The sequence below is a fragment of the Eriocheir sinensis genome, chromosome 39 (genome assembly GCF_024679095.1).
Source record: "Eriocheir sinensis breed Jianghai 21 chromosome 39, ASM2467909v1, whole genome shotgun sequence".
Lineage (NCBI taxonomy): Eukaryota > Metazoa > Arthropoda > Malacostraca > Decapoda > Varunidae > Eriocheir > Eriocheir sinensis.
This window is the reverse complement of record NC_066547.1, coordinates 16,137,084-16,164,583: the sequence shown is the minus strand read 5'-3', so window position 1 is coordinate 16,164,583 and position 27,500 is coordinate 16,137,084. Positions and strand designations below refer to the sequence as shown.

At 45.1% G+C, this 27,500-nt stretch overlaps 1 protein-coding gene across 3 annotated transcripts in view; it reads right to left on the bottom strand.

Annotated features, from left to right (window-relative positions):
- The window catches only part of LOC127009086 (uncharacterized), a 75,818-nt gene that overhangs the window by 28,081 nt on the left and 20,237 nt on the right, over positions 1 to 27,500 (bottom strand). Inside the window, exons 1-2 of one of the 3 annotated variants that reach the window (XM_050881850.1) lie at positions 11,706 to 11,857; positions 9,059 to 9,872 (exon numbers count right to left, since the gene is read on the bottom strand). The exons of 1 other annotated variant lie outside the window; for it this stretch is intronic. The gene's annotated coding sequence lies outside the window, so the exon portion shown is untranslated. Of the gene's footprint in view, positions 1 to 9,058; positions 9,873 to 11,705; positions 11,858 to 27,500 lie in introns of those variants that run through there. One more of the 3 variants, XM_050881852.1, reaches the window with a different exon arrangement.

Here is a 27,500-nt window from a genome sequence, read left to right as displayed (position 1 = left end):
TCCTTTTTCTCCTCTTTGTTTTCTTTCTCCTTTCCCTTCCTTTCTTTAATCCATTCGTAATTCCCTTCTTCCTTTCCCTCCCCATCTCTTCCTCCTTCATCTACTTATCTCCTCTACCCTTCCTACGTTTTATTATATCCTTCTCCTTCTCTTCTCTTCCCACTCCTCCTCCTCCTCCTCCTTCTCTTCTTCATTCCTTCATTCCATATCCTCTTCCTTTCCTTCCTCTTCTCCTTCAAATCACTGGACGTAGTCTATCTTGATTTCAGAAAGCGTTTGATAAAGTCCCGCATCATAAATTACTTTACAAATTAAAGCAAATAGGTATTGACGGTCAGGTAAACCAATGGATTCATTATTTACATCAGAACGAGGAATTTGATTACGAAATGCGCGGCGTTAAACTCAAAAGCGTTCAATGCGTCAAGGACTTGGGGTCAAAATCGCGTCAAACCTCAAATTCTCACAGCAATGCATCGATAAGCGAACAGAATGTTGGGCTTCATTAAAGAAACTTTTATTTAAGAATAATTAGAAGGTGTTCAGCGTCGAGGAACAATGGCGTAAAACTTTTCTGCACCAACGATGTAGTGCGAGAATGGAATAAGCTTCCACCATCAGTGGTCCAGTGTAACACGATTGACTCCTTCAAAATAAGCTCGACCGTCACTTCCTTCAACTTAATATCAAAATGCAACGTTTTGAGTCTTCTGATTAATGTAAAATCACTTAGGTTTAAGGACAGACCACCAAGTCTGGACCATGGGGTCTGTGTGGTCTGATTTTCTATGTAAATCTATGTAAATCTTCTCCTCACACCCTATATCTTCATCTATTCTTCTTCCTCCTCCACCTCGCCCTCCTTATTCTTCTGTGGCAAGCATGAACCACTACCACCACCACCACCTCCACCACCTCTACACCACCTCCATCATCATCATCAGCACCAATAGAAGGATCTCTGTCCCAGCGTGACGTTCTGTAAACATTGGTCACCCGCCTAGAAAGCCCCGCCGCCACGCCCCTCTGAGCCTTGGATAGTGGGGTGATAAGGGTATTAGTCCCCTGCATGGTCTGTGGGGTGATAGGGAGGAGGCGTGGGGAGGGTGTTGCCTGGCCTCAAGGTGCCCCAGCAAGCAAGGGTATACTCTTCTAGTTCTCTTATTTCCTCTTCCTTCCTCTTGTACGCCTCCTCTCCCTCTTACCCTTTCTGCATCGCCTCTCTCTCTCTCTCTCTCTCTCTCTCTCTCTCTCTCTCTCTCTCTCTCTCTCTCTCTCTCCTTCCTTTCGTTCTTCTCTCCTGCTTTCTTCCTCTCTCCTCTTTGTCCTTCCTTCCTCTCGTTCCCTTCCTCTTCCTTTTTCCTCCTCTCCTCCCTACTGTTTCTCCTCTCCTTTCCTTCCTTCTCTAGTCCTCTTCCTCCTCTATCCTCTGTCCTTCCTTCCTCTCGTTTTCCCGCTCTTCCTCTCCTTCTCTCTCTGTCCCTTCCTGCACCTCCTCCTCCTCTTCCCTCCTTCGTTCCACTCATTTCCTACCTATCGCTGTCCTTCTCTCCTTCCTTCTCTCTCCCCTCCTACGTCAGTTCTCTTATCTCCCTTTGCCCCGATTTTTCTTTCCCTTCTATTTTTTGTCTCGTCTTTCTTGTTTTTCTCCTCTTTTCTCTTATTTTTTTATCTTCTTTTATTATGTTTTTCCTTTATTCTTTTCTCCTCTCCTACATCAGTTCTTTTATCGCCTCATCCCCAGTCTATTCCCTCTCTGTTCTTTTCTTTTGGCTCCAACTGTATTTTTTTCTTCCTCCTATTCCTCTTTTTTTTTCTTCTCATCCTTCTCCTTCTCTTTATATGGATGGCCCCTCTCAGTACTCCTTGCTATTCTCCTTTCCTCTCCTCTCCCCGAACTTTCCCTTCTGTCTGTCTGCCTTTCCTAATTTGCCTCCTCTTTGCTTTTCCTCTTTACATTTCTTTCCTCGTTTAGTATTTGTATTTTCTTAATTTGTCCTTTGTGGTGTGTGTGTGTGTGTGTGTGTGTGTGTGTTGGGATGTGAAAGTGTGTTTATTTTTTGTCCATCACGCTATTTTCCTTTCACCGCCTGTGTGTGTGTGTGTGTGTTCGCGCCACCCGTAACGAACCACGTGGAGGAGGAGGAGGAGGAGGAAGTGGAGGTGGAGGAGGAGGAGGAGGAGGGGAAATAGATAGCGGAGGCAGGTTTAAAATATTTCTTCTGCATTTTTAGGGGTCGCTTAATCCTAATTTGTCCTCCTGAATATATTATGCATTTATCTGGAATATTTATAAGAGTTTAGATATTATGAATGTCTCTCTCTCTCTCTCTCTCTCTCTCTCTCTCTCTCTCTCTCTCTCTCTCTCTCTCTCCTTTTTTTTCGTCCTCTTCTTCTTGTTCTTGTTCTTTTTTTCTTCTACTACTACTACTACTACTACTACTACTACTACTACTACTACTACTACTACTACTACCACCACCACCACCACCACCACTACTACTACTACTACTACTACTACTGCTACTACCACTACTACCACTACTACAACTATTCAACAAGTACTTTTACCAAAAATATTCTCCCTCCTCTCTCTTCCTTACATCACCTTCTCCTCCTCCTTTTCCTCCTCCTCCTCTTTTTGCCCCTATTACCCGTCCTCACCAGCACCATCCCCGCCATATACTTAAGCCCTTAGCCAGGCATGCATTTCCTCGCGCTGAGCAGACTGTCGCCGGAGAGGAACGATGTACGGCGCAGCAAACCGTGTATTAACGTGTCTTCGAGCGGGGATCATGACAGGCTCCGATAGCACGAGCATGTCTATTAGGGCTTATTATTGCTGGCTGGAGACGGGGAAATAATAATGGCTGAGAGAGAGAGAGAGAGAGAGAGAGAGAGAGAGAGAGAGAGAGAGAGAGAGAGAGAAGCAAAAAAAACGAGAGAAAAGAAAGAATAAGAACAGAAAAGGGAAGAAAACAGAGAAAAACGGGAAAAAAAGAAAAAAGGAAAGGAGAGAGAGAGAGAGAGAGAGAGAGAGAGAGAGAGAGAGAGAGAGAGTAGCAAGCGAACCTACTCAACATTTCCAAGCGTCGTCACACACTCGCTAATACAGACACAAGATTTCCCAAAGGCCTCAGTCGGTTCTTACTCTCAGGCATCAACATTCCAAGCGTGTCTTGTGGTGAGGAAGGCAGAAGCAGCAGTAGTAGTAGTAGTGGTAGTAGTAGTAGTAGTAGCAGTAGCAGTAGTGGTGGTAGTAGTGGTTGTGGTGGTTGTGGTAGTGGTTGTAGTAGCATCATAAATTTAGTCAAAGAAAAGCCAATTAAAGTGTATGACAAGCTTTCAACTCGTCAACAAGATTAGGAAGCCGACTCTCTCTCTCTCTCTCTCTCTCTCTCTCTCTCTCTCTCTCTCTCTCTCTCTCTCTGCAGGTAATGGCTCAATCTTTTATCAACGCCGCTAATTGTATAAGCTGCCGGGCTACACACACACACACACACACACACACACACACACAAATATATTCTCAAGCCATGTCTAAATAGCAACCCTTGGCCGGCTCCATGCAAGCACTCGTCTCGTAAATAAACTCGTTAAGCCACAGCCAGCCAGCAGCGTCCCATGAATCTTCGACCCCACACAGTTTACGTTTATACTTCCCGCCTCATAATGGTACAACGCAATGCCCGAGGAATGCCGATAAACCTCCATCAGTCGGGGATTACCAGCGAGGAATGAGCTTGTGTGGGAGAGGAAAGATACATGTATGTTTAAGTAGGAATAGAAGGCCCATGTGATCGCTGTGGTTGCGTGTATATATGTATGCTTCGTAAATCTACCATGCTACGGTTTCTTCTAGTATTGCAATTGCGAAAAACGAGCTTGGTTGGGTGGGAGGGAGAGAGGAGATTTACATGTTTAAGGAGGAATAGAAGGCCCATTTGATCACTGCGTGTATATATGTATGCTTCGTAAATCTACCATGCTACGGATTCTTCTAGTATTGCTATTGCGAAAAACGAGCTTGGTTGGGTGGGAGGGAGAGAGGGGATTTATATATTTAAGGAGGAATAGAAGACCCATTGAATCCATCTGTGTTTTTGTTCTGGAGAGGAAAGGAAGATTACGATACAGCTTCCACCATTGCTAATGAGAGGACTGAGCTTGGGTGGGTGGGAGAGGAAAGGAAAGATTCACATTTTGAGGAGAGGAAGTATAGCCTCATTTCATACCCGTGTTTATGTGGTAGTGTGTGTTATGTGCGGTGATTATGCTACTGCTTCTACACTTGTTATTGCTACTTCTACCAATACTAACACACAGGGCTGAGTTTAAGCTTTAAGAAAAGGAATATATGTTACAGGGCCATTTTCTGGGACCTATGCTTTCCTTGGTAAGAATTGCAATGATGTCTTTCCCTCCTATTTGTCTCCTTGCTTTTATTTCTGTTTTCCCGTGCGATTGAGAGAGAGAGAGAGAGAGAGAGAGAGAGAGAGAGAGAGAGAATGTCCTGAGCAAGTGTGTGTGTGTGTGTGTGTGTGTGTGTGCTCTCCTCGCCCAGACCCTGCCTGCATGTGCCTTCTCGCCCGTTTACAGGATGATGGAGTGTGTGTGTGTGTGTGTGTGTGTGTGTGTGTGTGTGTGTGTGTGTAAAAGTTGCTTATAAATGATTTTCTGGTTAATATTTTCTTTTTCTTTTTCTTTCTCTTCCTTTCATCGCTTCTTCTTGGTGGTAATGAGTTTTGAAGACCGAGTGAGGGAGGGAATGTACAGCCTGTCAGTTAGCTGTTGAAAATATAGACTTACTTATGTGTTTTGGCAGTTCTCTCTCTCTCTCTCTCTCTCTCTCTCTCTCTCTCTCTCTCTCAGGGTAAAACACACGAGCCATCTCACGTTCCGATCGAATTGAGTATTTTGATGATGTATTCTCTCTCTCTCTCTCTCTCTCTCTCTCTCTCTCTCTCTCTCTCTCTCTCTCTCTCTCCACCACCAACCACCACCACTCAACTCCACCACCATCTTCACCACCACCACCGGTATCGTGGGCGTGGGCGGGCGTGGGTTGGGTACAGTTATAGGGTGAGGGCGTTAGGAGGAGGAGGAAGAGGAGGAAATGGAGGAGGAGGGAGAAGAGGGCGTCATCCTCCTGTCTCACCGGCGGCGTAATGAGTAAGAGAGGAGGAGGAGGAGGAGGAGGAGGAGAGAGAAAAAATAATAAAATAAGTAAATCAAACAATCCCGTAACAAAACTCCTCTTCCTCCTCCTCCTCTTCCTCTTCCTCCTCCTCCTCCTCCTCCTCCTCCTACTACTACTACTACTATTACTACTACTACTACTACTACTACTACTACTACTACTACTACTACTACTACTACTACCCTTCCTTCTCCTATCCTCGTAACCACCACCACCACCACCACCATCATCATAATAAGATAAACAGAAAAAGCCACAATATCATCACTCTGCACACTCTTATCCCTCATCCCAACACACCTTTCCCCTTTGTCGCAGGAACCTTATTACCATACGAACCCCGCGCTGAATTAAACATCAGAACATAAGAACGTAAGGAGTCTGCAAGAGGCCGGTTGGACTATACAAGGCAGCTCCTGTAATCCTAACCCCTAATCTTGAATGTATCTATGGTATTGGCACCCACAACATGACTGCCAAACCTGTTCCATTCATCCACCACTCTTGACAAACCAATTCTTGCCTGTCTTTGTTGAATCTGAATTTATCTAACTTAAAACCATTGCTACGTGTCCTACTTGGCTCTTTTACAACCAAAACCCTACTGACATCCCCTTTTTGAAGCCCTTCATCCATTTATAGACTTCGATCAGGTCTCGCAACCTTCGCCTTTCTAGAGAGTGTGGATTTAAATGCTTCAGTCTGTCCTCATAAGGAAAGTTTCTCACCCCCTGAATCACCTTTGTCATCCTCCTCTGTACAGATATTACGCTTCATTATAAGGCGAGGGACGTACTCAGGCAAACACTTAACTTGGTGGCTCTGTACTGCCATAGAGGGGAAGGGGTATCTATATATGTCCCGATGTAAACATGAGCGAAAAATATACTACTTCGCCTATAGACAGATACCATAGATGGGGACAGATTTTTGCATATGAGGGGAAGGAATTCTTATATATGATCGATGTAAACAGAAACGAGAAAAATACTACCTTCGCCTATAGACAGAGGTAACATAGAGAGGGGAGAGGATGCTTATGTATGCCCCGATGTAAAAAGAAGCGAGAAAGTTACCTGGAAAACACTATGGTCTGTACTGCTCCGCCCACAGACAGACACCATATAGAGGGGAACGAATGCTTATATATTTCCCCATGTAAAGAGATGAAGAGAGAAAGGTGGTAAGGAATATACAATAACCTTCGCCTTGCCTTATTATACAGGGACACCGGAGAGGCGAAGGGATGCTTATATATTCGCGATGTAAATAGATGGAGAGAAAAAGGTTTAGTAAAGAAAACAATGATCTCTACTGGCTCGCCCATGGACAAAGACACCTAATAGATAGAGACACCTATATGCCCGATGTAAACAGACTAAGCGAGAATGTTACTATAAGGAAAACACAATGATATGTAGTACCTCGCCTATAGACATACGTACACCAGTGAGTGATATATTTCTTTCTAATTCTATACGTTCATATTCATTAGCATTTCCCTCTTAGCCAAATACCTGTTCCACCCTCTCTCCTTTACCCATCCATGTGGTCTATCCACACCCACGTATTCATCTTTAAGACTATGAGTAATAGTTTATGGGTAATATTTTTCGCACCACTCACTAGATTAATTAATATTCACCTCAGCCTTCCCCTCCTAGCCAAATGCCTTTTTAATCCCGTCAGAAAAATCACTCCTTTCTCTCTCTCTCTCGCCAGCTGATTCTCTTCATCACACACGCGCAGGTTTTTCAAGGCGGTGGAGGGAGAAGACTAAATATGGTGCCTCATTGGGGGAATGAGAGGGAGGAGGGGAAAAGGGTAGGCTACACACACACACACACACACACACACACATACACACACAGGTAGCCCGGGATAGCTGGTGACGTGTTTCAACCTTGCTCTGGCCTCCTCCTGTGTTGCATAACCCACGGTGGGGGGGGGAGAGAGAGAGAGAGAGAGAGAGAGAGAGAGAGAGAGTAGTATAATGCATATATATAGCCGTGTACTCAGTGGTGGTCACCGTGGGTTAACACTGTTCTGGTTCTATAAATTGACTTTAATTATTTTCTCCTGCCGTGCGCTAAGAGACGAAGGTGACGCCACAGTCTGTGCCAACCAGTGCGAGGGGCTATGTGATGTATGCATCAGGCTCTGTACTCGGGTCCATAGTCTTAAACGCATCGGGCTCCCAGTACGACTATTATCTAAAGCCACGGAAGATTAGTCGGGTTTTCATGGGTGTTTTTTTTCCGTTCAAGATATATAGTGAGGTTTTCTACTCTACTCGAAAAACTGTAGATCAGGGCTACTCATGCAGCTTTTATTATAAGCAAAGGTTCAGTTAGACAAGTTCACTGCCCTACAGTCAGTCGAGGGAATACACTCGCAAAAATTCATCGCCAGGACCTTCATGTTATTTAATTATATTTTCTTCTCCTGGAGCCTGGGGTCCGGCTACAACACTCAGAAAGTCCGGATTCGGACCGCGGGCCGCCATTTGAGTATCCCTGCTATAGATGGACTTCCCGTATAATTAGTTTCCTCAGATTCCTTACCTTCTTTATAAACACCAAATACTACCGCTGAACTTTTCGTAGTATTCTCATTTGGTTGGAAACTTATAAAAGTGTTGTGTCGCACGGCTTATCTGGGCCTAAGTAAACGAAGGTGATGTTGCTTTTTGTATGCCAGCCAGTGTAAGGGATGGTGTAATGTGTATATAAGTATGTTGTCTGTGGTTCTCGTGGTTATTCTTACTCTTTGTTTGATTTATTTTTCTCCTCAAGGCAAGTAAACGAAGGTGATGTTGCTTTTTTATGCCAGCCAGTGTTAGGGAACAGGTGTTGGGACTGTGTGGCAGAGCAGAAGGGAGGAAAGGACCCGCGTAATCCACCTCCCAAACGGACTATTTGAAATGGTTGGACTATAGCAGGTATATGCCAGCCAGTGCAAGGGATGATGGATATGAATATACGTATGTTGCAAGGTGCTTAATGGTTCTCGTGGCTTCAGTGTTATTCCGATTGTTAGGTTGGCATTGCTGTCTCCTCTAAGTAAAGGGAAGGAAATGAAGCTACACAATCTATGCTGATCTATGCAAGAATGATAAATAAATATACGCGTTGATTGCTTTGGCTCGAGTGGGTACAAGTGGCGCTGCTGCTGCTGTGTGTGTGTGTGTGTGTGTGTGTGTGTGTGTGTGTGTGTATGGTCGTTTATTTAATGTTGTGTTGTTTAGGCCGTATTGTTAGGCTTTATTTCCTTCCTTCCTTCCCTTCGCGGTTATTAATAAATGCAGCCGCGGCAATGAATACAAACGAGAGATTTAGGCGTCCATTGACCTCTGCGTAGGTGTGTGTGTGTGTGTGTGTGTGTGTGTGTGTGTGTGTGTGTGTTTTGTCCTCCTCCTCTCTCTCTCTCTCTCTCTCTCTCTCTCTCTCTCTCTCTCTCTCTCTCTCTCTCACCCGACCTACCCTTCCACCTACTCTCACTACTCTCCCTCCCTCTCTCACTCTCACTCACTCTCTCTCATCCTCCCATCCGCCCACTCTCACTTTACCTCCTTCCCTCCTTCCTTTCCTCTCTCTCTCTCTCTCTCTCTCTCTCTCTCTCTCTCTCTCTCTCTCTCTCTCTCTCTCTCTCTCTCTCTCTCTCTCTCAGGATGTTTGTAATGACTTTGTGATGAGCGATTAAATAGTGGTGAACACACACACACACACACACACACACACACACACACACACACACACCTAATCACAGTCACCATCACCAATACTACCATCACCATCACCACCATCATCACCACCACCATCACCACCACCACTATCACCATCATCACCACTTACTTACCTAGGAAAAGCGTTGTAGGTTGCGATATTCTTTTCTCCTTTCTTTCTTTCTCTTCTTTTTTCCTTTCTCTTCCTTCCTTTCCTTCCCTTCCTTTCTATCTTCTATCTTGTCTTCTTGAGTGAGGGTTTCATTTCAAGTCAGCAAGTTCAGTTTTCAGCAGGTCTTTGTATCGGGAAGTTCACAAGTCTCACAGTTAGTTAAGTTCCCTTCATGCTAAGTTCCTTTCGCATATCAGTTACCCCTCACAAGTTCACTTCTTTTCTCTTCGTCTCGATAAGTTCCTCTGTCAAGTTAAGTTCTGGTTCATGCTAAAGTTCGGTTCTCGAGTCAACTTTTCACTTGCTTCAATTTTGCTCTCATTTCTCATTAATTTGTTTTCGTATTGGTAAGTTCGCCTCGTAAGTTAAGTTCGGTCCACGCTAAAGTTCGGTTCTCAAGTCAACTTCTCACGTACTTCAATTCCAATCCTCTTCATTTCTCTCCACACTGAGTTTATCGTCATTCCACTGTCATTATCAAACAGAACAACGTCTCAAGAGTAAGGAGTGTCATCGTAGGTCATAAGGACACATGCATTATTCTGTTTACGTCACTGCATATAAATCAACAACTAAGTCTTTTCTCTGAGGTCCATCGTTCACTGGTATTATAATTTTCCTCCTCGATTCTTTCTCTCTTCGATGACTAACTGTGCGTCCTCTTTCTCTTCTCTTGTTGTTTTGGTGTTAACTCGTGCGCGAAACTCTCTTCTTCCTTTTTTTCAAGTGTCCATTATGTTCTTGCGGCTTTGTTTAACTCCTTGTCTTTTCTTTATCTGGATTAAGAGATGAAGTAAAATGTTAAGTGATAATGTTGAGACAAGATTGTTAGGCTTGCAAGAAGAAAAGAAGGAAGAGGAGGAAGAATAGGAATGTCAGGAAGAGGAGGAGGAGGAGGAGAAAGGGGAGGGGAGGGACAGAAAGAAAAAGGAAGATGATGAATAAAAGAAAGCAAAAGACGACGAAGAAATGGAAAAGGATAAGGAAAGAGAAAAAAAAGGAAGAGAAATTAGAAAAAAGTAAAAGAGGACGAGGACAACGAATAAGAGGGAAAGAAGGGGAAATTAGGTAAAGAATGAAAGAGCAGGAAAATATAAGAAAAGCGAGGTAGGAAATGACACAAAGAACAAGAGAAACTGTGGCTAGAATTCGGCAAAGCAAGGCAAGGGAAGGGAGAGCGGATCAAGGGCAAAGGACAAGATAGACAGGAGGGAGAAGAGGGTGGGGCGCGATACTTTGGGACAGGGAGGGTGCGACAGACGTTTGTAGGTCAGGGCAGCAGGGTAAGAAGTGGAGTGGGACAGGAGGAGAGGAAGGGAAGGAAGTGGGGAATGAGAGAGAGGGTGACAGCATCAGAAACTAGGATAGAGCAGGTATTTGGTAAGCATGCAGATTTGTTAAAGGGTACAGGGTTAGCAGAGAGATACATAGTAGGATTTTAGATAGCTAGGTTAGACAGGGTATAAGACTGGGTGAGGTCCTATAGATTATGTTAGTAGGGTTTACAGGGTTACAGGGTACAGGGTTAGCAGAGCGTTTCATGTTAGGGTTTAAGATAGCTATAGGATAGGACAGGATACAGGGTGAGGTAGAATTAGTTATGTTTTAGTAGGGTGAGGAAGGGAGTTGGGTAGGTAAGACAGGATACACCAGGGATAGGTAGGATAACTTGCGTGTTAGTAGGATAGGGAAGAAGCTGGAACAGGGTACAGGCCAGCGGATACAGGGTCAGGGCAGGGTGAAGTGGAAAGAAGACCAGGGGGGTACAGGGTAGTGCAGGGTGAGGTAGGATAGATAAGGTACGTGTTGGCAGGGTGAACGCGGAACAGGATTTAAAAAAAAAAAAAAAAAAAAAAAAAAAAAAAACTTGAGGCAGGGTAAAGAACAGAGAAGGAAACAGAGGATAGGGAAATTCCAACAGGGCAGTAGGGAGGGAGCAGGAGTGTAAGCAGAGAACAGGGTGAAGTTAAGCCGGGGTAGAGTTGACAGCGGTAACGGGCAGTGAGAGAAGACCAGAGAATAGCTTGAAGAAACGATAGAGGTTGAGGGTAGAAAATTGACAGGGTAAAGGGAAGAGAAGATATGATGAGGCGGGGTCAGAGAAGAGGATTCGGGTGACAGGGTACAGGATTGGCAGGGTAAAGGGGAGGGCAGATAAGACGAAGCAGGGTTAAAGAATGATAAAATAGGTCAAGGCTGGGTTGAAGGTTGACTGGGTAAAGGGAACGGAAGATAGATAGATAGATAGATAGACAGATAGATAGATAGAAAGAAAGAAAGAAGCAGAGGATACCATAGGAATCTGTTATCACGAAAACTTAAAAAAAACACAAGTAAAGTTAGCCACGACTAAGATAAAGAGAAGTAAGTAAACAGAGACTAACGTACGGAGCAGGGGAACAGGGGACAGGAATGAGGTGTTAGGGTGCGACAGGGTGATACAGGGTGAGGCAGGGAGGGGTAAGATGCAAGTGGGGAGCTGGGAAGGGAATGGAACAGAAGGTATTTGATGGGAGAACAGGAATTGCTTTTTAGGGAGCAAGGGAGAGGAATGAGGTGTTAGGGCGTGGCAGGGTGTGACAGGGGGAGGCAGGGATGGTGGGGCTCACAGCAGGGGGTGGGCGGGAGGGAGAGAGGAGCGGGCACGGGGCACGGGCGAACGGCGAATGTGTGTGCGCGGCGCGAGGGACGGATGGCGAGTGGGCTTGGCACGGCGATACTTCTGGCTCCTCCTACTCCTCCTCCTCCTACCTTCTTCTCCTTGCGACTCCAGGCTGATCTTTCTCCTCCTCCTCCTCCTCCTCCTCTGTCTCCCTTCTCCTTTTCCTCTTTTGCTAGGTATGTCCACGCCCCTTCCTTCCTCCTATCTGTCTCCCTCTCTTCGTCTCTCCGTCCTTTCCCCTCTCTTGCTCCTCGCCCTTCTCTCTCTCTCTCTCTCTCTCTCTCTCTCTCTCTCTCTCTCTCTCTCTCTCTCTCTCTCTCTCTCTCTCTCTCATACACTCACAGCACATCCATAGACTTCCAACACGCATAACACAAAAACTCTCCCTATCCAATCATCCTCATTTCCTTTTTATTGGCCCAGGTATGGCGGGCACGCTAAGGAGGCGAAGGAAGAAGGCCAGGGACGCAAGCTATGTACTGGCAGCTTCCCTTCCCATTACGTGAAGCTTGGGGTGATGGGTGCCCGCGAGCCTCGACCACCATCACCACCCTTCCTCTACGCCACTGTGCTTAGCGAGGTAAGGAGAGATTTACATACATGGGTTTACATAGGTAGCTACATGGATAGTTACGTGAAGCTTGAGGTGATGGGTGCCTGCGAGCCTCCACCACCACCACCACCCCAACTCCTCCCCTACGCCACTGTGCTGAACGAGATAGGAGAGATTTGCATAGATGGATTTACATAGATATTCAGACCGCACTTTGTCCTTACCTAAGTATGTAAATGGCCACCAAGACTTTGCATTTCTACGTTAGCGAATATTAAGGGGAAGGAAGTGGCGGTCGAGTTTATTTTAAGAGAGAGATAGCTTGATATAGATAAGTAGAGAGAGAGAGAGAGAGAGAGAGAGAGAGAGAGAGAGAGAGAGAGAGAGCAGCATTACATATGAATTTTCTCATTTTCTATCGAAGGCTAAGTCTCACATCAGCGTATTCATATCCACATCAGTACTTTTCCTTTAAGCACTACAGCCTCCCTTTTTCTTTCCATTTGCTGTATTGGTGCGCGTTAGAAAGGTCAGTCAAGGTCTCCAGAAGCTCTCCATTCCATCCCCTCCGCACTGTTCTCTTGACTAACATACGAAACAGGGGAACAGGGGACAGGAAGGAGGTGTTAGGGTGTGACAGGGTGATACAGGGTGAGGCAGATAATAACACCTCATTCCTCTCCCTTGCTCCCGAAAAAGCAATTCCTGTTCTCCCATCAAATACATTCTGCTAATTTCTTATCCTTCCCTGCTCCCCCCTTGCATCTTACCCTTTCCTGCCTCACCCTGTCGCACCCTAACACCGCATTCCTGTGTAAGTCCCACAATAACATTTTCTTGTACATTCCTCTCTTTTTTTCTTTATTACTGTATTGGTGTGTATTTGTAAGGTCACTCAAGGTCTGCAGCAGCTTTCCATTCCATCCTCTCCGCTCTGTTCTCCTGCTTTCCCAAGTCTCACGATAACATTTACTTATATTATTTTTCTGCGGCCTGAGGATTACTGGACCCCTCTGACCCTCTTATTCTCCTCCGCTAAGCTCCTTCACACACTATTGTTTTTCGTCCGTGTTTGTGTTGCCTCAGTAGCATCCTCAAAGTCCTCCTCCTCCTCCCGCTCCTGCTGAGGCTAACACATTATTATTATTATCATTATTATTATTATTATTATCATTTTGCCTCGTGTGTTGGTTCGTGACTGACTACATAATATAGAAAGCACGGTATACATATTGATAGTTAGATAGTTAATACGGTACAGGTGATACTGAGGTGCATATTACGTATTGGGGTGATTGGAAACAGTGAGAGAAAAAGGAGAGATAGGAAAATGTTAGGAGGAGAAGCCTACATATTATTAGTCTCTTCGTTAGTGACCACATGGAAAGTACGGTATCATAGAAAGGATAAAATAATTTGGTATAAAGAGGATGAGGAGCTAGTCTTGTGTCAGTACGTTCGCTAAAGTCCTTCTAAACTACTCTCTATTACGGCAAGACAACGTAGACCATTTAAGAGCTACGTATAATAGTAATAATAATAATAACTCGCTCACCACAGCACTGCCCTACACAGAAACCCAATGATGCCAAAAGCGAAAACCTCAAATGTCCCGCGCGGTATTCTTCTTCTCCTCGCCCTCCGTCTTTGTGTGTCAGTAGGATCACCGAAGTCCCGTGGCCCCAGCACCCTCCTTGCAGTGTCCCGCTGACCTAAAGACACACAGGGCTGGCCTCCCGCGACCCCCTGCCCCGCCCTGCCCACTGCCCGCCGCCCTCTCCGCCCTGCCCTGCCGCGGCCTTAGTGACACGCGGGAGCCATTGAGAGCCGCTCGTAATTGCGCTACTAAAGAAAGAGATTGGTTTGCGTTCCATGGCTTTGTGCATTTGTTATATATCGTTTGCGTTTTTTTCTGAATTTGTTACTGGTATTGTTGCTGCTATTACTATTACTACTAGTACTACAACTACAACTACAACTACTACTACTACTACTACTACTACTACTACTACCACTACTACTACTACTACTGCTACTGCTACTACTACTGCTTCTACTACTACTACTACTACTACTACTACTACTACTACTGCTATTGCTACTACTGCAACTAATACTGTTTCTTGTTCTTGATCATGTTCTTTTTGTTCTTGTTCTTATTCTTGTCCTTGTTCTTCTTCTTTCTCCTCCTGCTCCTCCTCTCCACAGTTTTCTTCTTCCTCTTCGTCTTCTTCCTCTTCTTTACCTTGTTTTTTATTAACTTTTTCTTCTTTCTCCTCTATCTCCTTTCTTTTCCTCTTTCTCTCACTACTCCTCCTCCTTCTCCTTCGCCGCCGCCTCCTCCCCCCTCCTCCTCCTCCTCCTCCTCCCGTCAGGTCAACAGTCATGGCTCCTAAACGTCATCCTCGCCTCCATCACCGCCACGACGTGTGACCTCCGCTGACCCTCGCGGCGCGGGTCATCACTCGTGCACTCGTGGGGGAACTATTTTTACTCGTCCCTTCATCAACCCGGAAGAACAACAACAGATCGTACGTGAGGCTTGTCTAAGAGGGGGGAAGGCTTGGATTCTTTTATCGGTATTCTTAGACTCTTCCATTTCTCACATCAAGTATTTCTAAAGGCCGAGGAGATCAGTCGGGTTTCAATGAGTGTAGTTTTAGGCTCACGATACAAAAGAAGGGTCAAACTACCACCAGGGTCAGACAACTAGCCCTGGCAATGTTCATAACTCCTACGAAAGCCTTGCCTAATGTGTGTGCTTGGGAGCCGAAATGTTCAAGAAGATGACCTTGTATCTTATGAGGAAATTTTGCTTATGTGGGTCTTGTCTGCAGGGGGGAAGGAGGTTAAGTTCTTTATCTAATGTTGGTTCTCGGTTTAAATGGTCATGGTGTACTAGGCTCAGAATTTTCTCGCATCTCCCCTTCATCAACCAGTCATCAACCTCAACAGATCTTACTTGAGGCTTGTCTGGAGGAGGGAAGGAGGTTAAGTTCTTTAATGTTCGTTCTCGCTTTTAGATAATTATAGTGTATTAGCTCCTCTTGCTTACTAAAGGGGAATTATCTTGCATCTTTCCCTCAGTCGATCAGTCATGCAGTCAGCGCAGATACGATTGGAGATTCCCATTGGACAGATTTATGGACGCGGGAGACAGGCGGTGAGGAACTGGTTCTCGGGAGGGTTTTCCTGTTTAGGCCGAGTGGCATCTTGTATTAATCTCCGTTTATCCTCGTTATATCGATCCTCTGATGCGCCATTGTAATGTTGCGCAGTAAGAAAGTGTATAGTCTCATCCTCACTGACAGAGGCTCAAAAATGATAAGGAGATGAGCATCGAGGCCACGCGCAGCTATAACGTATGCCCCAAACTTTGCCTCTACACCATTATAATGTTTCGCAGTAAGAAAATATATAGTCCCATTCTCACTGACAGAGGCTCAAAAATGATAAGGGGATGAGCACCGAGGCTATGCGCAGCTATAACGTATGCCCCAAACTTTACCTCTACGCCATAATAATGTTTCGCAGTAAAGAAAGAGGTGTGTGTGGTCCCGCCCTTTTTTTATTTATTTTTTATTTTTTTACAGTAGAGGAAACAATTCAAGGGAAAAAAAAGGAAAAAATAATGAAAAAAAAAAAACCCCGCTACTCACTGCTCCTACAAAAGAGTCAAGAGGAGTGGCCGAAAGATAGGTCAATTTCTTACTGAAAACGTCAAGGTCAGTGTGAAGGAGAGCGTGCAAACGAAACTATATTCTCCTTAATGGTCAGGTTTTCCAATTAGCACCTGATATACCAAACTGATTCACGTGTATAGTGTCCCCAAATATCTTACCTTCTCTATGAACACGGAATATTATAAAAGACATTACCATAATCTTTCGTACATGGCTGGGGGCTTGCAAACGAAACTGTATTCTCCTTAATGGTCAGGTTTTCCAATTAGCACCTGATATGCCAAATAGATTTCACGTGTATAGTGTCCCCAAATATCTTACCTTCTCTATGAACACGGAACATTATAAAAGGCATCACCATAATCTTTCGTACATGGCTGGGGGGCTTGCAAACGAAACTATATTCTCCATAATGGTCAGGTTTTCCACTTAACACCTGAAACCAAAGAGATTTCACGTGTATTGTGTCCCCAAATATCTTACCTTCTCTATGAACACAAAACATTATAAAAGGCATCACCATAATCTTTCGTACATGGCTGGGGGGCTTGCAAATCTAATGAACCGTGGAACTGGCCTAACCTATACCTCAAGGCCGGCCCGCAGGTAGTGACGCGCCCTTGCTCCCTGTTGCTCCTGGTTCTCGGCGCAGTGGTAACGCTTCGCCGCCTCCCACACTCGTTACCGGCGAGAAAACACACGTTCCTGGCGTCCCTTGCCGCCGGGGTGTCGCTGCGCCCCGTGGTGTTTGTAATTCGAGCAGACGTCGCGAGGCTCACCAGGCATTGTTTTCTCAGCCTCGAGTGTGAGTTCAAGGCGGGTCGGTCTGTATGAGAGGATTCGGGACAGGAAAGTCTTACTATTTTTGTTTTTGCGTCCTTTTTTCCCGTTGTTGGTGAGTGGATACGTATGAATAGCCTTGGAAATATAAAGATTGAAATACCCATGTTGACAAATTTAAAAAGTGGGTATTTTCTTTTTCCTATTTCCATATTTTTTCGTATTTTGTTGCTATTCAATGCTAAAAGTGGGTTGATGTGAGGCAAATCATGTAGTTTTTCTTTGATTCTTATTTTTAGACATTTCTTCATCTCCACAAACCCATTCCAATACGAGATAGGATTTGGTTTTAGTTTAACTTTAGCACAGTGCGCAGCGCCATTGTGAGCTTTTTGTTTCTCTTTTTTTTCCGCCCTTGAGCTGTCTCCTTCTCTGTAGAAAAAAAGCATATAACAGCGGTAACCCGGATGTCACAGGCAGGAATTTTTGTGTCCCGACATTCTTCACAAGCCGAAAGAGACAGAGTTATGCACCGAGGCAATGCGTACGGTACAGTCTTTTCCTTTAGTAACTATGTAAAGGGTTGGCCTATATGGAGATGTTGGAAGGTGTGATCATGCTTTCCTTCCTCCTGTTGAAAATGAGTCGACTGAGTATATGTAAGATTGATTTTGTTCTCTCTTTCTACCTATTCTCCATTCACGAAGGTGTGCGTGTGGGCGCGATACAGGACGGGCGTGAGCTGGCCTGGGAGGCACTGAGGGACAAACTACTGACACTACAGAATTAACGTTGCCCACTGGAAGATTAAAGGTGCCTATAGTCTCGTACTAGCATTACCCACAGAGGTTTCGTGTTAAATTATGCAAATCGTTCATAAGAATTTGCAATACCGCAATCTGTTTAACGAAAAGAAAAATTAGACGCAGGATATATAGGGTAGGACAGCTTACGTTAGGTCCTCAATTCCTTCCTCTCCTTCCTCACGTCCCTCCTCGTCCTTGTCTCCAGGCGGACTAAACCTTCGCAAACACACACAAAAAACAAGAAGCTTAACATTCCATAAGAACTCACACACTCACACTATCACCATCAGTTAACGAGGAAAAAGAAAAAGGAGGAGAAGGGACCAAGAAACAGCGATAGTCGCGGTAAATCCCCCTTCACCTCCTTACGAATACCCATTAGAATTTTAAGGCGCCCTGATCTCCACTTTACACGGACATAAAGCTCCCTCCTTTACCACGCTCCCCTAAATGGTTCAGGCCACCGCGAGCCGCCGCAGCCCGCCCTTGGGAGCCCCGTGGCGCTGTAGGGGGTTGTTTGATGTCCCGTGTAGGGCGTGTAGGTGAGCAGGGAGGGTCAGCGGGGCGTGGGAAAGGCTGGAAGGGTAGGAGAAGGAGGAACAAGGATACAGGGAGATGGTTTCGAAGCTAAGGAGAGGATGGAATGGTAGGAGAAAGATTTTAAGGATACAGAGATGATTTCAGAGCAAAAGAAAGAACATGAAAGAAATAGACGAAGGGAAGACATGGGAAAGGGTGGAAAGGTATAAGAAGGAACTAAAAGGATAAAGACATGATTTTCTCCTCCTCCTCCTCCTCCTCCTCCTCTTCCATCATTATTTTCTATCATATTATTTTTCTTCTCCCGTCATGAACATTAGCCAATTTATTTTCTACTAGACTTAATGTTTCTATTGTCTCGCTAAAGATAGGTATAGGTCAGTGTGTGTGTGTGTGTGTGTGTGTGTGTCAGAGAGAGAGAGAGAGAGAGAGAGAGAGAATATTTAGGTGAGTAGACCCCATTGTCTGAGAATGAAGGAAAGCCAGGAGGGAGGGGAAGAGAGAAGGAAGAAGGAAGGGGAGGAGGAGGAGGAGGAGGAGGAGGAGGAGGAAGAGGAGGAGGAGGAAAGGGGAAGGGGCGAAATGGGAGCTGCTGCAGATTTTCATAGTGGTCCAACTCTCTCTCTCTCTCTCTCTCTCTCTCTCTCTCTCTCTCTCTCTCTGTAAACATCAATAAAACCCAGAAAAACGTAATAATAAGACTACTACTACTACTACTACTACTACTGGTACTACTACTACTACTACTACTAAGAAGAAGAAGAAGAAGAAGAAGAAGAAGAAGAAGAAGAAAAACGGAAAAACGGTCATTATCAAAATTTTTATCACAATTTTCTACCTGGCTAATTTTTTTTTTATCTCCTCTCCTTTCTTCTCTTCCTCTTCTCTCCTCTCCTCTCCTCTCCATTTCCTCCCCCCTTTCTTCCTCCCTCCTGACCTCTTTCACACGCCCCCATTCCTTTCTTCTCCCACTCTCTCCTCTCCTTGTCCATTCCTGCTCTCCTCCTTCCATGCCATTACTCCACATCTCAGCCCTCTTGTTTACCTCCCCTCTTCTTCCTCTTCTTTTCTTCTCCCTCCAAATTCTCACTTTCCTTCCACCTTTACATTTTCTCCTCTTTCTACTCTTTTCTCTCCTTCCAATCTCTCCCTTCTCTTCCTCCATCTCTTTTTACCTCTCCTTATCTTATTTGTACTTCCTCCTCTTCTCTTCCTTCTCTTGTTCCTTCTAAACTCTTCCGTACTTCTTTCTCTATATTGTCGACATCTTATTTTTTTCAGTGTTCCTCTCCTCACCTTCTCTTCTTTCCTCTTCTCTTTGCCCCCTTTCAAATCCTAATACATCACACTTCACCTTGTATGTTATCTTTCTCATCTCCCTCGTGCCATGTCATCTCTCTTCGCCTTCTTCATGTTTCCTTTCTTTCTCCTCCTTCACCTTCTCCTCCTTCCCCTTCTCTTCTCCTCCTGCCAAATCTTTACTTCACTCTCCACGTCTTCTTCTATCTCGTCTTATACCTCTTCTACCTATGTCTCCTGTTTCTCCCTCTCCTCACCTTCTCCTAATTTCCCTTCTCTTCTCCTCCTGCCAAATCTTTACTTCACTCTCCAGGTCTTCTTGTATCTCGTCTTATACCTCTTCTACCTACGTCTCCTATTTCTCTCTCTCCTCACTAGCCCATCTCAACCCGCCTCCTACCCTTCCCACCTCAGCCCAGCTCCCAGCACACACACACACACACACACACACACACACACACACGCCCCCGGCTCACCTTTCAGCCCGGGAGGTGGCAAAACGCCCCTTTGAGAGCTATCAGTCACGCTTCGTTTCATCCGCGTTACTGACCAGTGAATGTTCCTCTTTCCGTCCCGCCCTCAAGCTGCGCGATACTTTGACGTGCTGACCATAGGGAGCGAAGGAAGGGATTAGTGGTATTATACTGGGGTCGCAAAGGGTACGGCTGCTTGTTACTGTAGCTCGGTGACGGTAGCGAGGCGAGGAAATCACTTACTGGCAGCTTATAGGGTTAGGCTACTTGATATTTAGGCTTACTGATGATAGGGTAGGAATAAAGGGCTTAGTGGGAGCTGAGGTAGAAGGGTTGGTGAGCTCATGACTGTAGATCGCTGACGAGAGGGAGGCGAAGAAAGCACTTATTGACAGCTTATAGGGTTGGGCTGCTTGATATTGAGGGGAGCGTGGAGGAAAGGGGGAGGGGGCGTGAAGGGAGGGGAAGGGGAGCTGAAAGGGGGACGTGAAAGGGAGGAAAGGGCAGCGGGTCCCATAAGACATTTAAGATGATATGGACATCGGAAATTCTTGTATAAATACCATAAGGAGTGGCTGATTCTCTCTCTCTCTCTCTCTCTCTCTCTCTCTCTCTCTCTCTCTCTCTCTCTCTTATCCCTTCACTCGCTCGTGCCTTTCTCTTCCGCATTTCTGGTGACTTTATTCCATCGTCTCTCTCTCTCTCTCTCTCTCTCTCTCTCTCTCTCTCTCTCTCTCTCTCTCTTAGCCCTGCTCTCGCTCGTGCCTTTCTCTTCCGCATTTCTTGTGTCTCAATACCATAGTCTCTCTCTCTCTCTCTCTCTCTCTCTCCCTACTTACTTATCAGACTTATACTGATAGACCTCAAACCTTCCTTCCCTTCTTCCCTCCATTCCCTCCCTAACTCTCCCTCCCTTCCTCTTTATCCCTATCAACTTCTCTCCCTTCCCTCCCTCCCTCCCTCCTTCCCTTCCCTCTTTTTCCACCTCTCATTCCCCCTCCCTTACCTCTCCCTCTCTCTCCTTCCCTTTTTTCTCTCCCTCATATTACCGCTCTCCCTTCCTCTCCCTTTCACCTCTCTCCTCCCTCCTCACCCCCTTCCCTTCCCTCTCTCCCTCCCTCGTTATCACCTCTCCCCCTTTCTCCTCTCTCTCTATCTCTCCTCCCTCTCCCACCTCTTCTTCCTCCCTCCCTCCCTCCTTATCAACGGTTTTTTCTTGGTGTAATCAGTAAGAGGATTGGATTAGCCGATCAAGCCAAGGACTCCCGAATCCTGTTTACTGGGAGAATCCTTTGGCGGCGGCGGTGGTGGTGGTGGTGGTGACTGTGACCCATGACCCCTTGAAAGTGTTTATGGTGTTATTTCATTTATATTTATTTTATTTAATTATTTATCATTTATTTAAGGGATTATAGAAAAAGTAATGAGTATGTGAAGTGGGGGATGGAAGAAGAAGAAGAAGGAGAAGAGAGAGAGAGAGAGAGAGAGAGAGAGAGAGAGAGAGAGAATAGGGAAATGCTAGCAAACAAAAAAATCTTCATTGCGTAAACACCATTCTCTCTCTCTCTCTCTCTCTCTCTCTCTCTCTCTCTCTCTCCCCCCCCTTCCCTTCTCTTTCTCCCCTTCTTCCTCTCCCCCACAATCCAATCTCTCCCTTTTTTTACCTTGAATAATTTGCTTTCTTCTGATTGGCGGACGCATGCTGGGGGGGCGTGGCCAAGGAGGGGGGAGAAGGAATCCTATTGGCCCACGGCTGTCCCAACTGACCAATGACGAGGCAGAATGACCTTTGTGCGTGTTTATCCCAAGATTTTGAAAGAGTCTGAGGCTGCGTAACTCTAGAACCTGTTTGTGACGGGAAGAGGAGGAGGAGGAGGAGGAGGAGACAGATGGTTAGGATAGTAATAGGCTAGTAACTTTCTACAGGTCTTTCATCATCATTCTCTCTCTCTCTCTCTCTCTTGTTTTTCTTTTACTTCCCATTTTGAAAGAGAAGAAAGAAGAAAAAAAAAAGAAGAAGGAGGAGGAGGAGGATCAAGAGGAGGCATAAGTAGATAAGAATAGAGAGAGGGAAATAAGAAGAAGGAGGGAAGAGAAAGAAAGAGAAGGAGGAGAGAGAGAGAGAGAGAGAGAGAGAGAGAGAGAATAAGGAGAAGAATGGATAGGAGAGAAACAACAGAGAAAAAAAAGACAAAAGAAAGAAAAAGAGAGGAGGAGGAGGAGGAGGAGGAGGAAAAGGAGAGACAAAAGGAGGAGGAGGAGGATTAGAAAGACAGAACATTTAAAACAGGCAGTACTTTCTCTCTCCCATTTCCCTATTCCTCTCTCTCCCTCTCTCTCTCTCTCTCTCTCTCTCTCTCTCTCTCTCTCTCTCTCTCTCTCTCCCTTTGTCCCTTCAGTAATGTATGTGCGTATGTATGAAGGAAGCCGCTCATGGTGTGTGTGTGTGTGTGTGTGTGTGTGTGTGTGTGTGTGTGTTTAGAAGGGAGTTGTCTGTACTGTGTGTGTGAAAGGAAGAGAGGAAAGAAGGAAGGGTGGAGGAAGAGAGGAAGGAAAAAATAAACAGAGAAAGAAAGATAGAAGAAAAATAATGGAAGAAGGAAGGAAGGAAGGGAAAAATAAGAAAGAAAGAGAGACAGAAGGAAGGAAGGAAAGGAAATGGGAGGGTGCGTGCGTGCGTGCGTGCGGTCGATGGTGTCTTTAAATGAAGGAGTAGAGAAAGGAAGACTAGGGGAAAGGGAGGGAGGGAGGGAGGAAGAAAAATTAAGAAAGGAAGAACGATAGAAGGATTATAAGGAAGGAAAGGAAATATGAATGTGCGGGCGGACGGGCGGGCGGGCGGTCGATGGTGTCTTTAATGAAGGAGTAGAGAAAGGACGACTAGAGGAAAGGGAGGGAGGGAGGGAGGAAGAAAAATTAAGAAAGGAAGAACGATAGAAGGATTATAAGGAAGGAAAGGCAATATGAGCGTGCGGGCGGGCGGGCGTGCGGGCGGGCGGTCAGCTGATACAAGCCAGGCGACGCAACGCAGACACTGACATGGTTAATAATTCTTCCTAAATCAAATCGTGCTGAAGAAACAAATAGCCGCTGAGAAAATGACTGACCCAAGAATCGTATTGGCAGACCTTAACATCGCTGCGATAGGCGTGAATGGAACGGTTATCTTAATGGACGTGCAGCCAGTGGTTTAGATGGGATGTTCTGCAAGTCGAATATTTTTTTCTTAGGCGATTTCCAGATGTAGTTTGATGTTGATATTTCTTACTGCACTTTTAGTTTTCTGTTTTGTTGTTGTTGTTGTTGTTGTTGTTGTTGTTGTTGTTGTTGTTGTTGTTATTATTTATTTCTACTTTTTTTACTCCTCTTTTATTTACTCATTATTAGTTATGGTTCTTCCTCTTCTCTTTCTTTGTCGAATCTTGTTCTTTTTCTCTCTTTCCTTCAATACGCCATCTTGTTCTGCCTTCTCTCTCTCTCTCTCTCTCTCTCTCTCTCTCTCTCTCTCTCTCTCTCTCTCTCTCTCTCTCTTGCTCCTTACCTACTTACCTACTTAAAAGCGTCCACTCACTTCCCTGCCTCATCCTCTCTCTCTCTCTCTCTCTCTCTCTCTCTCTCTCTCTCTCTCTCTCTCTCTCTCTCTTCAGTAAATCTTGCTCTTTCATTGTTTTCCTCTCTTTCTTTGTTATTCTTTTTCTCTCCCTTCTTTTCTTCCTTACTTTCTTTCTGCCTTTTTTTCCCCTTTTTTTGGGGGTATTATTTCCTTCCTTCACCTCTTCCTTCATTCATCAATTCATTATTTTCCTTCTCATTTTATCTATTTTCGCATTCACTTCTTCTTCTTCTTCTTTTTCTTCTCTTGACTAAATTGAAAAACGTTTTGTATGTATATAGTTTTTTTCATATTCATTTCTTTCTTGTTTTCTTTTTATTTTTTCTTTATATATTTTCGTGCGCTCGGCTTCCTTGCATAGAGTATGTCTTTTGTATATGTGTCCTCCTCCTCCTCCTCCTCCTCTTCTTCTTCTTCTTTTATATATGTGTCCTCCTCCTCCTCTTTTACCTGGCTTTATTTTTAACAATCACCCTCTTCTTCTCCTTCTCTTCTTTTTTTTTCTTCTTCTTCTTCCACCTCCTCCTCCTCTTCTTCCATCTCCCCTCTTCTCCTTCCTTTCTTCCTCCTACTACTCCTCCTATTCCTCCTCCTCCTTCATCTTGACATACATAAACAATCACCTTCCTCCTCCTCCTCCTCCTCCTGGCCATACATTACCACACCTCGCCACACCTGCCCACCACACACCTGCTCTTAGTGTCGCCCCACGCTGTGATTATAACCCCATACAGGTGACCTTTGACCTTGCCGTCCCCTTCACTGAATGAGCAGTGCGTGGGCTGGGCAGTGAAGGAGGACCATTTCTTGACCTCTCTGTTTCTTTTCCTCCTATTTCTTTTTCTTTTTTTTCTAAGCAGCAGAGAGGGAGAGAGAGAAAGAAAGAAAGAAAAAGGAGGCAAGGGAAAAAGAGAAAGGAAAGGAGGAATGGAGGAAGAAGGTAACGACAGCATTCTCTCTCTCTCTCTCTCTCTCTCTCTCTCTCTCTCTCTCTCTCTCTCTGCTCCTGTGGCCCATATTCACAAACATTTCAGAACTTACACGTTTGATAAGGCTTTTTCTATCATAGTAGTAGTAGCAGTAGTAGTAGTAGTAGTAGTAGTAGTAGTAGTAGTGGTTCTGGCAGTAGTAGTGGTAGTAGTAGTAGCAGCAAGGACAAACCAAACACACACACACACACACACACACACACACACACGCACACCACCTCCCCTCACATCACAATCAGCCATCCCTTCCCCACCCCCCCTCCTACACCTCCACCCCTCACACCCTTTACACAACCCCATGCGTCAAATGATACACCCGATCGCTGGAAGGCCGCGAAGATTTGTGTGTCTCGGGACCCTTGGAAAAGAGTTAAGCTTCCACGCTAATTAATTGAGGAATGGCTGGGGGATGATGGATGCTAGGGGGAGGGGGGAAGGGGGGAGAGGGGATAAGGGAGAGGGAGAAGAGAGAGAGAGAGGAGGATAAGGAGATAAGAGAAAGAGGGAAGGAAGGAAGGAAGGAAGGGTAGGTATAGCGGAAGAGGGAAGGGGAGAAGAGAGAGAGAGAGAGAGAGAGAGAGAGAGAGAGAGAGAGAGAGAGAGAGAGAGAGAGAGAGAGAGAGAGAGAGAGAGAGAGAGAGAGAGAGAGAGAGAGAGAGAGAGAGAGAGAGAGAGAGAGAGTTGATTGAAAAGGCTTATCATTATACATCGTTTTCTTTCGCTTCTTTTTCCTCAGTGATTCTTCGAGGTGTTGATTATCCATTTTCCTTCCTCTTCAATTATACACATTAATATTTACTTACATGGTTGTCCTTCCTTTCCTTCTCTTGTACTTTCTTGCTATTTCTATTGTGTTCTCTCTTTTGTGTGTGTGATTTTTCTTCATATCATCTACTCTTTTTCTTCACCTTTTTTTCCCTTTCTTTCCCATTTTTTTAATATTTCCCGCATATTGTATTATTTTGTCACACCCTTATCCTTTCACCCTTGGCCTCTGCTGTCCTTCATCTTCCACCTTTGATTAGAATCAGATAGTGTAGCTTGTCACAAACAGCCCCGGAAGGACTATCAGGTCTGCTGTTGTTTGTTCTTTCTTTGTGTTTCTTTGCGTTCCTTTCTAGCTGTTTCTGTTTTTTTTTTCTCCTCCTCCTCCTCCTCCTTTCCTCTTCCTTTTCTCTCTACTGCAATAAATGCCATTCAATCTCCCCTCCGCCTTCCACCATTCTCCCTTCATCTCTCTCTCTCTCTCTCTCTCTCTCTCTCTCTCTCTCTCTCTCTCTCTCTCTCTCTCTCTCTTATCCCTCATTATATGCCTTCCTCTGCTCCTTACTCCCGTCCAAACTCGTTCCCTCCCTTCCTTCCCTCCCTTCAAGCCTCCGTCTCAACCTGTCCTGACGCCCATTAATATTCCATAAGATAAAACGTCGATGCTTAATTAATGGATGGCTGATACATATGCATTAGCCATCAACAGGGCCTTTGTATACCATTAAGCCCCGAGCCGTCAACAGAGCGACCCACTAAGGCGTCACGAGAGGGCGCCAACACAAGACTTTCTGGGTCATAGTCTTAAACATATCTGCGTCCAGGCACTCACATTAATTTTGACAAGGCGTTTGGGAGGCGTTTCCAGGGGTAGTTTTATGACCCTAGTAGTGGTAGTTGGGCTCCTCTTCAGTGCCGTGAACCTTAAAAAGCACTCATTAGAACCCGACTGATCTCCATTTTGGCCTTTGGAAATAGTTGATGTGAGAGGTGGAAGAGTTTGACAGTACCGAGCTCTATCTCAATCGTAGCTCTCACCCCCCTGTGCTGTCCTGTCCAAATTCATGATGCAAGAGTTGATGGGTTTATCTTCGCTCTTTCATCCTTATTGCTGGATGGGAAGTAAACAGATAGGCTGGCTGGAAAGGACTGTAAGGGGAAAAAAGATAAAGATAGGAAGGCATTGAAACAAAAAACAAGAACAATAAGACTGGCTGTAACAAACGCGTAGAATACCAGTACGGGGTTGAGAGAGACGGGCGGGAGAGCGTGTCTGTCTGTCTGTCTGTCTCTCTGTGAAGGGGGTCAGCAGGTCACACACACACACACACACGAGTTCCGTCTTGCTTCACTTGTCGCCAGAGATGTCAAGTATCGTGGCCGCAAATTCCTTGTTCTCTCTCTCTCTCTCTCTCTCTCTCTCTCTCTCTCTCTCTCTCTCTCTCTCTCGTTATTTTTGTTAATGTCGCATATTCCACTTTAGTCTTAAATTATTGCCTTTTTTTAATTATTTTCTTCTCCTATTCTTTATCTCCTGTTTTTCTGTATTGTTCGTCTTTTTTTGTTTTTGCGACCATAGGTTCCAGTTAAGTACGTGTCCTCCTTCTTGTTCAATGTCTTTCTATATTGCCTTTCTTCCTTTTTCCTCTTCTTTTCTCTATCTTCTACTTCTTTTTCGTATTCTCTTTCGTTTTATTAGTTATTCTGGCCGCAGTTCTAAGTCTTTCTTCGTGTCTTTTCTTTCCCATTGTTTTCTCTACTTTCCTCCTTCCTTCCTTCCTCCTCTTTGGTTTCCTGGTTCTTCTTTTTCATGTTATTGTGTCCTAAAGTCCAGCGATTGACTCCTTTCTTTCCCATTCTTTTCTCTATTTTCCTCCTTCCTTCCTCTTCTTTTCTCTCCCAGTTCTTCTTCTTGTGTTATTGTGGCCTAATATTCCAAGTCCAGCGATCGACTCCTTTCTTTCCCATTAAATTTTCTACTTTCCTCCTTCCTCTTTTCCCTCCTAGTTCTTATTCTTGTGTTATTGCGTCCTAAAGCCCCGTTCACACTGTGCCGACTCTGGGCCACGACAACCCAGTGACTTTTAGGCCCCCTTCACACTGTGCCGACTCTGCATCCGACGATCGTTTCTAGACCTCTTTCCTACCATGTGCGACCCTTTCACTTCAAAATTTCACACCCAAGACCTCGTGTACCCTGAGTCGCTCGGTTGTCGCAAGGTTAAGAGTGTGAACGGGGCC